Source organism: Leptonychotes weddellii, chromosome 3 (assembly GCF_054177405.1).
Source record: "Leptonychotes weddellii isolate Sample4059 chromosome 3, ASM5417740v2, whole genome shotgun sequence".
Classification (NCBI taxonomy): Eukaryota; Metazoa; Chordata; class Mammalia; order Carnivora; family Phocidae; genus Leptonychotes; species Leptonychotes weddellii.
In genome coordinates this window covers 150,473,917-150,487,921 of record NC_138371.1, presented here as the reverse complement: position 1 = coordinate 150,487,921, position 14,005 = coordinate 150,473,917, and the positions used below count along the sequence as shown (strand labels likewise).

The window sequence follows — 14,005 nt, the reverse complement described above, 5'->3', positions numbered from 1 at the left end:
GGTGTATTTTGTGGGAATGATGACGAAGATCATGATCATGATGATCATGATAAGGTCCCCAGCTGTCTGCTGAAATTCCTTTCTGGGAAACAGCTGGAGATTCATTCTCTAAAGATCGCATCTGGCTTGATTTGCCAGCACTCAGATCCCATTGATCTGGTTCTGTTCTAGCCCTCTGTACTCACAGTTCAAAGAGCAGGGAGGCCTGTAAAGAAATTACTGCCATATTGTTCAATCGGCCACAGTGAGCAACATATACGATTATAATTAGGAACACATTAAGGGAAGCAGCTCAGTGGAGATAAGCTGCTTGACTGCATACGCTTTTTGATGAGGGCTTAGCGCCAATCCGAGAAGAAAAAGATTAAATGTTTGTTACCAATCCTTTTGAACTTGTGGCAGAACATGTGGTAAAGCATTTTTGATTCAAATTAAAAGCATCCTAGGATAAAAATAACCCTGTTCTCCCAGGCCTTTCCAAGTGAAAACCATTTGGAGACTGATTTATTGTATAGCCCTTAACCTCTTTCCACCAGCATGATTAACGTAAGCATTTCTGAATCCCATGTAAGCCTGGACAGGTATTTGTCTTGTTACACATCTGCGAAACAAATGGCAATACAAATTAGACACTCAACAGATGTAAGTTTTCAAAGGCCGGGCAAATTTAATTTGACTGTGCATGTAAATGAAACGTTCTCCTTGAGCTCTGAGGTCAGTGATGTGGGTCACAGGTAGAGAGGGTGGTTGTGCCAAACGTCACCAAAAGGCCAACAATTCAGAAACCCTGGTTTAGGAGCTTCCTAAACCAAGCAGAGAGAAGATAGGCTGCTGCTGCAGCACCAGAGAAGGAAGCATGGGGAAGGCTGAAGGAAAGGTCTGATTTGACCATGTAATCAAGAAAGACTTTCCACAGCCATTGGGAAGAAAAAAGGCAAGATGACCATGCTAAGTGTCCTAAACTTCCATGGCGAGAGGAAGCATGGTTTGGTGGGTTCTTCTGGGAATGGGGGATAGAATGTTTCTGCCAGATTCGGCCTCTGATTTCCTCTGTGGCCTTGGGCAAGTCTCTTAACCTCTCTGTGCCTGTTTACCTGTAAAATTGGGATATTGATGTTTACCCACTGCATAGGAATCTGAGGTTGAACATCCTTTTTTATTTCTTTAATTAGTTTCAGAAGTAGAATTTAGTGATTCATCAGTTGCATGTAACACCCAGTGCTTATTCTGTCAAGCACCCTCCTTAATGCCTGTCACCCAGTTACCCCATCCCCCCACCCACCTCCCCCCCAGCAGCCCTCAGTTTGTTACATCCTTCTAAAGTGATTGCTGATCTCTTGAAAATGGCATTACATACTGTACATTTCATGAATCTTGAAAGTTTGTAACCACATGACACTATCTGAGTTTAAGTTGGTTTTAATTATATCATGCGTTATTTTAATTTCTACAGTGAAGTCCTTCGAGACTAATTTAAAAAAAACTCAATTACAATGTTTTCTCACATTATCTCATTCATTCCCACTTCCCAGCCCTCCAAGACAGACAGACACATATACATGCATACACTTTCTTCCTCCCAACTAAATTCTGGGGACTTTTTCTCACTATGTAATTTCTTCCCTGGTAAGGCGGGTACAGGTAAAAGCAGCAATGCTAAACTTCTAAAAACAGTAAAAATCAATAGTTAATTCCACAAGCAAACTTCTTAGCACTTTCATTATAAAACTGTCACGATGTCCACATTCTATTATCTGAAGTAGCATTTCCTAAGTTCCCAGGGATGTTGATAGGAGTTTTTTAATTTATTTTCATTTATTTCTTTATTTTAGTTTTTTAAAAAAGCTCTCAGTCATATCATTTTAGTCCTATCATATCTGGTTAAAACAATGTGATTCTGATAATGTACACTGTAAATTCTGAGGGGGGCAAAGTATGAAATATTCTCCTAACTTATTTATACCTCTTTACCATTGAATTCTGTCACACCTGTTGTTCTGAAGAAAACAACTGAGGAAATACTAATCTAAAGGGTTTTGTTGTACTTTTGCTGTTTGAGAAATGTGAAATGTCAGTGGGGCCTCTTGAGCAACAGGGAAGTTATTTCCAAATCCAAGTGAGATTGATGGAGAATGAGCATTGGCCTTTAGAGAGAAGATTAAGTCCAATGGGCAGGTAGGGTATTCCTTGCCACTTTTGCTTCCACCAGACAGAATAAGTTGCTATTACTTTTTTGCTTTGGTTTGCTCTGATTCTTTCCTGTAGGAATCATAATAATAAAAATATTTGGAGCAGCCCAGCTCTATTATAAATCTGTGCCAATTACTAGGGGTCGAATAAACCAAACCTGTAGTTTACGATAGTTTTATGAATAAATGCATTATGCTTAAACGACCCTCATTGTTCTTTGAAATGCCAATTAGTTAGAAGACTCTTACTGCTTTCTAACCATTGGTCAGGGAAAAAAGGACTCAGGACTCCCCAGCAGTGTGAGAACAACTCACTGGCTCACTACTACATGGCAAAGTCAAAAGGGAGCCAAGAGGGGTGCCTGGGTGGCTCAGTTGGTTGAGCGACTGCCTTCGGCTCAGGTCATGATCCTGGAGTCCCAGGATCGAGTCCCGCATCAGGCTCCCTGCTCAGCAGGGAGTCTGCTTCTCCCTCTGACCCTGCCCCCTCTCATGCTCTATCTCATTCTCTCTCTCAAATAAATAAATAAAATCTTAAAAAAAAAAAAAAAAAAGGGAGCCGAGACACCTTTCAGGTAAAAGTGGTATCACTGAAAATCCATTAACAACTCTTACAGCTGATAGCTAGGTAACCACAGTGCCCTTCCTATAAGTACCTTGACATCATGTGTTTCTTGGGTCTGCCTTCCCCATTAAACCCTGAGTTCCTTAAGGTCAGAAGCAAAGTCCTATATGTATACTTTTTCTGGAATACTCCCTAATGCCTGAGTCATAGTAGTTACCTGTCACACATTTATGGAATTGAACTGACATCAAGTGACTTGGAACAAGAATATTTATAAAAAATATATTTTATAGTACTTAGTATATGGAGGTTGAATCTTATTTTCAAAGTGAAGAAGAGAAACTCCATATTTACCTGGGTATTTCTGGCCAGAATATACAGCTCATTTGTGGCTTAAAGATAGGACATAAAAGCATAAGTGCCTCATAATATTCATGCTGGGTCATAGCAAACCTGCTCAATATAATGTTTTCCTATATGAGTTATTTTTCTTAATATGAGGAGCTTTACTTATATCCTGGGTAAATGTCACTATTTTGTCATAAACTGTCAGAGTGATTTTGAATCTTGATTCTTCTGTCATGGAATTATTCCTCAGTGCTCTGTGTCATCTGGGAATGTGATATCACCTAAAAGTGTGATAAAAATTTTTAAGTCCATGGCCAAGGGGAAAAATGCAGTGGCAGAAAAATAATTTTGTTTAATTAATCAACAGTGTTGGAATGTGGGCTTTAAATCTGCAGTTATGTTCTCATCCAGCCTTCCTTTCTTTAACATGCACAACATAACAAACAAGATATCCCAGGATTTTTGTCAAACCCTTTACTAATGAGGACAAGTTTTGATTCTATTATAATTGTAAATCTACTACCACTAAGATATCAGTCTCGGGGGTGAGATGTATGTATTGCATAATAGCACTACAACAATCAAGTTTGTCATGCTCAAGACTCCTGGACAAACAGAACAATGATGGCCAAATGGTGTCACAAATGCATACCTTCATGCTTCTATCTTCACTGACATCATGCTCATATTCATGAAAAATGGCCAGAAACTTAGCTCCCTCAAACTTCCTTGCCCTTAAGCTGTTGTGAATCCCATATAATCTTGTATTGTAATGTCTTACCTTTCCCCTGAAATGCCAGGTAATTGCCATAAAATGCCTTATGGCCATCAGTTTTAAGAAATTAAAAAAAAAAAAATACACATCAGAGAATTAAATGAGATAATCCCAATATGTATAAAAATTTGATAAAGACAAAAGTAGTAGTTCAATTCATTGGAAAAAGGATAGATTACTTAATCACCAGCAACGACACAAAGAAAAAACTTTAACGTGGGCCCCAACCTTATGGCATTTCATTCAGATACCTTAGACAAAAGTAAATAATACATTGATATGAAAAAATCTGAAACAGTTCTAGAAGACCTCATGTGCAATTTTAACTGACACTTTAGGAAACCTAGAAGTTATAGAAGAAAGAATATACATATCGTACTTAGAAAAACTAAATTGGCAAAAGATGTCATACACGGAGTCAAAGGACCAACTTAGAATAGGAAAAAAAAATACTTGTAAACCAAATAATAAAGGATTAATACATAATGCTCATTGCCATAGATAGGTATGACATATAAACAAAAAAAACAAAAAAATGATTGCGTTATAGGCCTGGGATAGTTGTAAGTATTTCATGGAAAAGCAAAGGCAAATAACAACAATTGCATGAAAAGATGCTCAGTTTCACTGGTAGTGGGCAATAGGAAATGTAAAGGCACAATAATATGTCTCTTTTTCGGGGTGCCTGGGTGGCTCAGTCGGTTAAGCATCTGCCTTCACTCAAGTCCTGATCCCAGGGTCCTGGGATGGAGCCCAGCGTTGTGCTCCTTGCTCAGTGGGAAGTCTGCTTCTCCCTTCCTCTCTGCCCCTCCACCTGCTGATTCTCTCTCTCAAATAAATAAAATCTTTTTTAAAAAAGATGTTCTTATTATTATGCAGAGCAACTTAAAAAAAAATACATCCCTTTATCAATTTGCCCTCAAATTAGGAGAGATTAGAAATAAGAACACTTGTGGGCGCCTGGGTGGCTCAGTTGGTTAAGCGACTGCCTTCGGCTCAGGTCATGATCCTGCAGTCCCGGGATCGAGTCCCGCATCGGGCTCCCTGCTCGGCAGGGAGCCTGCTTCTCCCTCTGACCCTCCCCCCTCTCATGTACTCTCTCTCTTTCTCGCTCTCTCAAATAAATAAATAAATCTTTAAAAAAAAAAAAAGAAAGAAGAACACTTGTTATAGATTTGGGTAAAAGAAAATAGTATGATTAGAATAAAACAAAATGAGGGGCGCCTGGGTGGCTCAGTTGGTTAAGTGACTGCCTTCGGCTCAGGTCATGATCCTGGAGTCCCGGGATCGAGTCCCACATTGGGCTCCCTGCTCAGCAGGGAGTCTGCTTCTCCCTCTCACTATATGTCTCTCTCTCTTCTGAAATAAATAAAATCTTAAAAAAAAAAAAGAATAAAACAAAATGAGAACGCCCATACAGCACTGGAAACATGAAGTAGTCCAGTCTCTTTTAGAAAGCAGGATGGCAAGTAACTATTAAGTTAAAAATACTCTTCCATCTATAATACCCACTCCAGTCCATCATATAGGAATGAAATATCTGTATAGATATATATAGATATGAGTATTTCACGAAGCATTGCCTGATTGTATTTCACGTTGGATTGTTTCAAGTTGCAAAAAGAAAACTGAGTGGAAACAAATGAAAGCCTACTGATAAGTGAAGGGTTGAATTCATATGGTGTATTCTTACCATCTTCTATAATGCAGCCACGAGAGATAAGAGAGCTGGACCATCTGATATGGTAGAAGTATTTTCATGTGCTATTAGTGAGCAAGTAAGTTACATAAAAGTCTTATTATATAATCTTATATTTATAAAAAAAGATAAATAATCCCTACTATACATGTGCATAGGTGTGTGTGTGTATATGTATATATATAAGGTGTGTGTGTGTATATGTATATATATACACATACAGATATTTACACATGTATGTGTATCTGTGTATATTTTCACTTGCAATTACACAAACATGGTAAAATGCCTAAAAGATGAATATTTTGGTCATTATGGGTCACTGGGGAGCAAGAGGAGTGTGAGGAGTACGAGAAGGGATCCAAATAAAAAAGTATAAGAGAACAGTAGTACTACACTAAACCCTCCAGTATATATGCAGCTAAACACATATATATCATCACCCTCAGTATTATGTAAAATAACATAGACGTGTTTAAGGAATGATTGAATGAAAGTAATGAAAAGGGACTAAGCACAGAAACCTTGTGAACAAATCAAAATACCATTTTGAACAAATTGAAACTATTAAATTACAAATCAATTAAATAATTTCTGACACTAAGAGTACCTAGGTCAACTCTCCCTATTACAGTACAGAGATCACCAGGTGTTTTTGCAGTAATTGTCTCATGTTAAACTCACCACCCTGCCTATGATTAAATATAAGGATGAAAAACAAGGATCCAGAATCGCTATCATTAGGCATAGCTTGTAACCAATTTTGTATATTTAGTTTAAGAAATTGATATGCTTTCAGGTCAGATTTTAAAGTCATCTGCTAAGAGAAAAGTTTACATTATAAACTTTCATTCAAAATTTCCTGCCATCTTATAAGGCCACCAAATCTAAAAGATGCCAAAAGCAAACCATAGAAATGAATACTTAGAAACGAGAGGCTGTGCCTGAGGATTTCAGTATTCTACCCATGAAGCTGGCACTAACATTCTTTTAAAAGAGACCCAGCTGAACTGGGAATGAAGAATCACAGCTTCTAATCTCGGCTTTGCTGAGAGCTTGCAATGTGACTTTGAGTCAATCACTTGACCCTTCTGAGCTTCTGATTCCCTGTAGGTAATAATCCTGGCCTTATCTCCCTCATTGTTTCAAAAATAAAATGAGAAGGATGATTTATGTGAAAGCACTTTGAATAGTAAAATGTGCTATATTATTATTCAAACAAGGCATTATCCTCTCAAACCTACTTAGCAAGGGGTTGTAAATGAAATACTGCATATTAATGCGATCCCGGGCTTCAGAGAACTTGGATTCTCTGGGCACCGTTACAGTCTCAACTGTTTTTCAGCACAGCATAAATTATGTGCTCCAAACAAGTCTTCAATACCCTTCGGAAGCCTGAGAGGCCAGTGTGAAGCCGCTTAGTGCCCCCCAAATAGGTACCACTGAAGAGAAAGGAAGAGTGTTTCAGAAAAACAGTGAACGGGTTCTGCCTGCCAAGTCTGTGCTCGAGCTGCAGTTTCTCATGCGCACGGGTGTTGAGAATAAAGGAAGCATGTCTAAAAACCCAAGTCTAGGCAGGAATTTCCACACCCTCTGGGTAGTTCTCCGAGTTACTATTACATATGCATGTCCGCGCGTAAGTGTGAATATACACAAACATGACATTACAAAAGCAGATAGCTTTTCCACGTTACACACCCAATTCACAAAATGGCACCACTTCCACAAACCGTATTTGCTACTGTAGTTGGGTCCTTTTTCAAGCATGTTTTGTGCACTGTGGATGCTAGAGTCATTGACCCGTTCGGGAGCATTCTAAGATATCCACAAAGTACGCTTTTTCACAAGTGGATTGTGTAGGTTGCATCTCAGAAATTATTTTTCTACTTATGCATCTCAGAAATGTCTGTGTAGTTATTGTTATTATTGTTTTTAAAATATTAGAGCATTGAAATGAGGCAAGACTTGGAAAAATTGGGTCATAGATTTTCTCAATCTGGGACCCTGACTCAAGCTGGGAATTCTCACGGGCGTTTTATTAGAACCACTGAATCTGCTCATTACCTGTGAGGTTTCAAAGGAAGTCAGATCCCTCGAACAAGGTTCCCCTTGTGTGTCCAAGCGCACCTTGGGCTTTATTCTCCCCACCAGCCCATAAAGGTAATAGCAACACACTCTGGGCACACAGTAAAAAAGCCTCATTCCTGGTTGCCAAAGCCCTTAGGGCTGTCGTTCTTCACTCATCATGGCTCCTGGTAGGCCGGTCACTGCCAGGAAAGAGTTTTTCTCCATATACTGTAACTTAGTGGTGAAGGGTCAGTGTTACAATGTCCGAGAGATCTGAACTGGCATCCCAGCTCAAGCACTTAGGTGACTTTGGGCAGGTCTGTTAACCTCTCGGATCCGATTTCTTCATCTGGCAGAGGGGCATAATAGTTTCTAACGAAAGGGATGATGGTGAGTGTTAAGTGAAATCATGCCTGGAAGGTGTTTAGGACAGTTCCAGGCACGTCACAGGCACTCAACCAATGGCACCTGGCAGGAAGAGTAAAACAGCCACCGTAGCGGCCAAGGCCGCTCACCACCACCGTTGTAGCAAAGTCAATGCTTAGCCCATTAAAAGAGAACAAAAACAACTTATGCCCAAACTTAAAGGGAGGCAAGCTCTACACATCAATTAGTAAGAGTGGAACTACGCAGACAGCTTTCCTGTCCACAAATCACAAGTAAAGCTACATAAAATCTCTACGAGGAAGACAGGATCTCCACTCCCCCGGGCAACTCCTGAACAGCTCCATGGCAAAGCAAGAAGGGAAAATGAGATCTAAAACCTGCACCTTTGAAGCATTTGTACATGTAGCTTAAGATGTACTTGATGTTACAAAACACTGTAGATCCATATGTATATCTAGAATTGTAAACTCTAGGTTCGAAGAACTCATCTCCCTGCCCCTGGTATGACTGCTCAGCATCATAGTATCTTCATTTTTTAGTCTTGTCTTTTAAAGACGAGATCAAGCTTGTCTGCATGATTCCTGTGGGCATAGTGGGGACACAGCTCCGCACAGCTGGGATTGAGAGAATCCTGATTTATAGCATTTGCCAATTTCCATGGTGTAAATACTCCACCTGAGACTCACCAAGAGCAAAATTGAGAAGACACACAGATGACCAGTGGGAGCCAACCTCATCAATGTGTATGTGGGGCAAGCATGGGGCAGGGGGTGGAGATGTTATCCAGATAAAGATTTCAGTTCTCTAAACCAATCAGGTCACTCCCACTCTAAATTGTCTGATTCTGTTTCTCTCTTCAGCCTGAATTATTTCCATTCGCTTAATTTTTCCCACTGATCTTACCTTCTTGTCTCTGTGTCCCTCCGGGTGCTCTGCTATGAATTATGAACAATCTGTACGTATCCTTCTGACTGTAAAAATAATGAAAGAGAGGTGTACAGAAATCATTTAGGGAGATATAGATACCTGGATTTCCAATAGTGCCATTATAAAACAAGCTTATTTTAGCCAAGGTTCACTATGGTACATGTCCAGAGTAAGTTGCCAATATTCAAGGTCAGGTCCTTAGAAGTGCACATATGGCCCATTTCCAACATGAGTTAATATGGTCTATCAACTTCTTTCTCTACCCAATCCAGTCTGCACGCTGCTGCCAGAAATACCTTCCTGAAATAACACTTGGATCACAGTCCCTGCTCAAAAATTCTAGTGGTTTCTCAGTCCTTCAGAAAAAGCCCAAACCCTTCACCTCAAGGTCTCTTGCAGCCAGAACGTCAATGGCTTCAGGTGCCCACATCTCTCATGATCTCTTCACCACAGCCTACTCACCATCCTCTCTGCCCTTGTACACCTGCCTTCCTTTATGTAGCGAACATTTCAATTTACCTTTGCTAAACTCACACGCTTTCTTTTATTCTGACCTCAAATTCTGTAACTCTCTTCTACCCACCTGATTTGATCTTCCGTCCTCGGAATTCGTCCCTCTGTCTTGTCTTTACCTCCCAAATTACTCACACTGCACACTGTTGGCATTGAACCTATTTGTTTTTGTAACCTCCTCAGATGGATAAGCAGCATGAAAAGCACCAGGACCACGTCTTTGACCATCCTGCCCGCACTCTCCAGTAGAACTTTCTGCAATGATGTTAGTGGTTTTTATCCTCACCACTCAGTGTGATAGCCCTAGCCATACATGGCTATTGAGCACATGAATGTGGACAGCACAGCTGAGGAACTGAACTCTATTTCCTTCAATTCATGAACATTTAAGTTGAAATAGTCACAGATGACTGGTAGCTACATATTGGCCAACACAGCTAGACCCTCTCTAGAATGTAGTGCGGCGTCTTCGACTTTGCCTCTGATCAATATTTGCTGAAGGACTTGATGAGATTCCCTTTTGTCACAGCTTAACCCCAAAACTGATTTCTAGCTCATCTCTAACTTCTAATTATCTTTCCCTACAGTTATAGCCACTTCATAATCCCCCAAAACCCTTCTGGTGACACCTTAGCAACAACAGCCACTGGATGGAATTTATGTGATCACAAGAATGCAGTCTGCTTGCGGCCCGCGAAGACTCAAAGGTGAGCACCAAGCATGCCAGGAATGGAGCATTTGAGAGCCAACTACTTCTTTTCGCAGGCTCCTCTCCCCTCTCAAGGGCCAGGGTGCTAAAGCCTCCATGTCGAAGTCTACACTGAGACTTTCTAGGAACTGTCCTACCACTTTTGGATCATTTTTGCCATGCTATTTAAGTTCAGTGGAAGTCTAAATTTCAGTTTCTCATAGCTGAAACATAGTTAAGACCTGGTAAAAAATATAAAATAATTTGCAGCAAATAACCTCGTTTATTTTTGCTCATTCACTTGCACAGATGGGACAACAGTTCGTTTGCAATTTAAGGAATTTAAAATAATGTAAACACTCTGTTTCAGCAATGTTGAAGAAAAACTAGAAAATTCTTTCTCTCAACCAACTTGGAAAATGCTACACTTCATTGAGAAATAACTCTGAATAGAATTTTAAAGAAAACAGGTATCAATGAGCCCAGGGCACCCACTCTACATTTAACAAATATAATCACTGCAATTTAGAATTGTTTTCATAAAACTATTAGTAAATCTTTGCCTACAGCAGAGATATCCAGAAATGTATTCTATTTCTGCAGCACTCTCCATTAATTAACAGAACCCTGACTTACAGGACTATTAAAATGTCTTTTATTTAAAATGAGCAAATTAAATTAGATCACTTCACTTTATAAACATAAAAAGTAAAATGCTGTTTTCATTCTTCACTCTGTAGTAGTCATTTAGAACAAGGTAATGTAATAACATCTGTCTCATACAAAAAAAAATCAATTTCTGTAAGAAAAGGAAACGTTTACTTATTTGCCTTGTGTTTTTATTAGACACTGAGCTTTGCAGATGTCACTTTCCATGAATAATTCACCCCAGAATTTGGCCCAACTCCTTATTAGCTTCCATTTTTCAGAAGACATTCAGCATTGCATCACATGTCCTAGTGCGCACATGTGCACACATACACACACACACACACAAGCTTAGTGTCAAATGTAATTAAATATTTTACAGTACAACCTAAGTCACAGCAGATACTTTTTATGAAGTTCATATTATGCTATAAATACTCTTTGTAGAAAAATTAGAAACCACTCATAGGCAGCTAGTCATTTTGTACTTTGCTTTCCATTCCCAAATAATCTTTGACTTCCAATTACATTGCACTATGGGACTTGTAATGCTACACAATGTTATATTGTTCTACTGCAAATTCCCAATTTTGATATCAAAGGGAATACAAACCTTCCTCCAAGATAGTGATACTAAAACATATTCCCTGTCAAGTGGCAATTTCTCTAGCTCTAAGTGTAAATACTAGACTATAAAAAGCAAGATATTTCTGATAGCCAGATTAACTATATGGCATGCTTAAATAAATACAATGTTGTTATTTCTGAACTCATATAGCACCCAAACTAAGCCAAAAGATGTTACCAGAATATATGACCAGGTAGAGGTCATGCAGCCCTTTATGGTGTAGAGAATAATATGTATAAAATTATGAGTATGATGTATATAAATTTATATGTAGTGTCCTGATGAAGAGTTTATGAAGTTGTCCTATCTCTAAAATTTTCCTACACTCATCCACCTACTTTGATTTTCCTTACTCAGGTGCTTAGAAGCCCCTTTATACACAAAGTACAAAGGTCCTCTTCGCTTAGCTTGTTATATTTATCTCAGATTACGAATAAGTGGCAACTGTTTTCTTAGAATGTTATAGTGTACTAGAAATATTTTTTGTTTTTGTTTTAATTCTGAGTGTAGCTTCCAGGAAAATCAATTTGGTCTGACGTATATGGATATTCCATACTTGAGAAACGCCTACATTGATGTAACCTGTTGGGCAGATTGGCTGAAGGGCAGTTCGGGTTCATGTATTGAGCAGAACCTGTTCTAAACTCCTGAGACATTCACACTTCAGACAGCATGTTCACAGTCTAAAAACTTTCTTTACTTGCAAACACCCAGCGTGAGATCTGCCCATATTTTAAACCAATTAGCATACGTTATATTCAAGGCAACACACATCCAGAGTCGGTTAGTGTGTTTCAACAGTATCCAGACAATCTGAAGGCAGAATGTGGGTCTCGCTAACAATCACAGCTGAGCCTAAGATTCAAAGCCAGGCCCAGGACCTAATTCATTAATCAATTGCACAAACCAATAAAAACTACTTCTCATGTTTAAAAAATAGGCAAACGAGATTGCTTGGGTATAAGAGATAGAAAATCCTACTAATGAAGCCAAGTGGCTTTTTTTACTGTGAGAAAAAAAAATACTCGAATACCTCATAAAATTGAAAAATATATTAACAAGTCAGTACAACTTAGCATTTAGACTAGAAAAAGGAAAATATTAAAAAGATGTCAACAATATTATTGCTATTAAGTCAAACCAAAAAGCACTCTATAAAATAGTAAATACAGCATGATGTAATTTTTTCTAAGAGGCGTAAATATAGAGAACAAGCTATTAATGGTGATTATCCTCAGTTGGTATATTTTCTTTTTTTAACCTATCTGTGCTTTTATCCCTTTTTCTATAAGTAGGCATTCATGTTTAAATTTAATTTAAATTTTAAAAAAAACAACTGAGTGGAGCAGGTGTACAGTTGTAGTATAGTATTAACAACAGCAATAATCATCATAATGATAGCAAACCTCAGTGTTTATAGTATGTCTAACTATTAGCATACCGTTTGCTCCAATTAATGTTTGTCATAAAAAATATTGCTCTAAAACCCTATTCAATATTTACCATGGGTTGGATATTTCATATTCACACAGTCAATCCACATTATCAAATTTGATGAAAATGTCCCATATTTTAAAACGAGGTTTTCAGTCGGCTGTGATTCACTTCTCGTGAGTCGGTCTCACAGCTAAGTCATCACACCTCTACCAGAGACCTGAAATTGATGATGGCATGAGATTTTTTTCTCGACTGCCTATTTGCCGAAAGGTTACCTAACAAGTCACTTCATCCATTCATGGATGGAGCAGCTACCATGTGCTAGGCACACTACCTGGGATACGTGCATGAGAGATATAGACATAAACATCATAAGATTCTGTCTCTTACAGTCATGCATGCCTAGTATACATGTAGGGAGATGTTGGGAGAGAGCAAGGAAGATGTGAAAACAACTAATTACAATATGGCATGGTATGGGCTAATAGAACAAAATACAAATTACTAGAGGAATAAAGGCAGGGGAAGGCCTTTCTGGAAAATAAAGACATTCCTCTGAGTCTATTAAAAGCAAATTATGAATTCTAATGTCCACTAGGATCATACCACTCTAGCTCCCAGGAATGAATCAAATTAATATATATATATACATTAGGCATAAAACTCAATGGAGCTTAAATTCTCCAGTGATCTCATAATGGGGATGGGAGTGAGGGTGGGGAGCTTTATGTCCTCATTTGCACAATTCTATTGGCAAGTATAACGGGGATAGCCAGGATATCAAGTTAGAGTATTTCCATGCTAGGTAACTCTTACCTCCTAGTTTCCCCATGATTCCTTATATGAGAAAACACACCTGGCCACCTCATCTGTTAGAATTTTTTTCCCTGATACAGAAAAGTTATTTCTGCCACCAATGAAAGCTAAGCCATGAAGCTTATTGAAATGGATGTGGCATAAGAAATGTTTCAATCAGAAAGGCAGTTAATGGAAAGCTACTTCTCTGAGCATGGCTGAGTGGAAAAAGCAGCACAGAAATGGTGGTCAATGATGGCAGAGCCAGATTCTGAAGTGTCTAATCTCTCCCCCACCCCCACCCCCCGGCATCTTGGGAGACCCATGAACACTGGAGTT

General features: G+C 38.8%; 1 long non-coding RNA gene across 1 annotated transcript in view; it reads left to right on the top strand.

Annotated features, from left to right (window-relative positions):
- The window catches only part of LOC115941692 (uncharacterized), a 79,279-nt gene that overhangs the window by 54,174 nt on the left and 11,100 nt on the right, over nucleotides 1-14,005 (top strand). The window contains exon 2 of the long non-coding RNA XR_014144031.1: nucleotides 10,058-10,177. This is a non-coding gene — a long non-coding RNA (uncharacterized LOC115941692). The remainder of the gene's footprint in view (nucleotides 1-10,057; nucleotides 10,178-14,005) is intronic.